Source organism: Carlito syrichta, unplaced genomic scaffold (assembly GCF_000164805.1).
Source record: "Carlito syrichta isolate Samal-C Ts95f unplaced genomic scaffold, Tarsius_syrichta-2.0.1 Scaffold305795, whole genome shotgun sequence".
Lineage (NCBI taxonomy): Eukaryota > Metazoa > Chordata > Mammalia > Primates > Tarsiidae > Carlito > Carlito syrichta.
The window spans coordinates 79430-80205 of record NW_007249891.1 but is presented as its reverse complement, the minus strand read 5'-3'; the positions used below and the strand labels follow the sequence as shown (position 1 = coordinate 80205).

Below are 776 nucleotides of genomic sequence, written 5' to 3'. Positions count from 1 at the left end.
CCCCGCCCATCGTCCCGTCCCCGCCGGTCTCAGAGCTGGGGTCTTCCCAGCTCCTCCGGGAGGGTGGGGCAGGGCGGAGCCGTCCGAGCTCTCCCGGCAGTGTTCCCCTTCTCCGCATGCTGCGACCGGGTCCCGCGGGAGGGGTGCTTCCAGCCGCCACCGGACCTCAGGCGCGGCCCCACCGCCCTGCCTGTCCACCCCGGGGCCGCCGAGCGCCGCAACCATGCGCTCGAGGCTCAAGACAGACCAGGGAGGAAGCCCCCGAGTCCGGAATCTTGTTCGGTCTCTCTGCCTCTACTCTGCCCCTGTTACAGTTAGCCTGTGACATTGTCGATATTTGGCCCCATCTGATCCACAACACGGAAATTTCACGTGGCTCAATTTAAGACCTTGACCTCTTTTGCTTTCTATCACACTTTCGTGTCTTAATCTGTACCGTGAGAGAGATACACATTTACAGGTTCCAGAAGCTTTTCCTTACAACGATCGAAGGAGCTCAAAGAAGCCTTTATCTGTGTCTATGTCTAAGCACTCTATGGAATGAGGTTCTGAAAAGAAAAAAATGTTAACCCACTTTTCCCACCTCTCTCTCAAAAGCAGAACAATGAGGCCAGGGTGGGGAGGGCGGGGTCAGTGGTCAGGTCTCTCCTGGAAGCCGCGGCGGGGAGTCAGGGGCGCGGGGCGTGGCGCCGCTGTTCCCGCAGGGCTGGCGGTTGGGTGTCACGCTGCGCTCCCCACCGACCCCCTTTCGACTGGAGATGCAGCGCCGGGCGGGG

General features: G+C 60.8%; 1 protein-coding gene across 1 annotated transcript in view; it reads right to left on the bottom strand.

Moving 5' to 3' along the window:
• The window catches only part of STMN2 (stathmin 2), a 68302-nt gene that overhangs the window by 66227 nt on the left and 1299 nt on the right, over nucleotides 1-776 (bottom strand). The gene's annotated exons all lie outside the window — the stretch shown is intronic.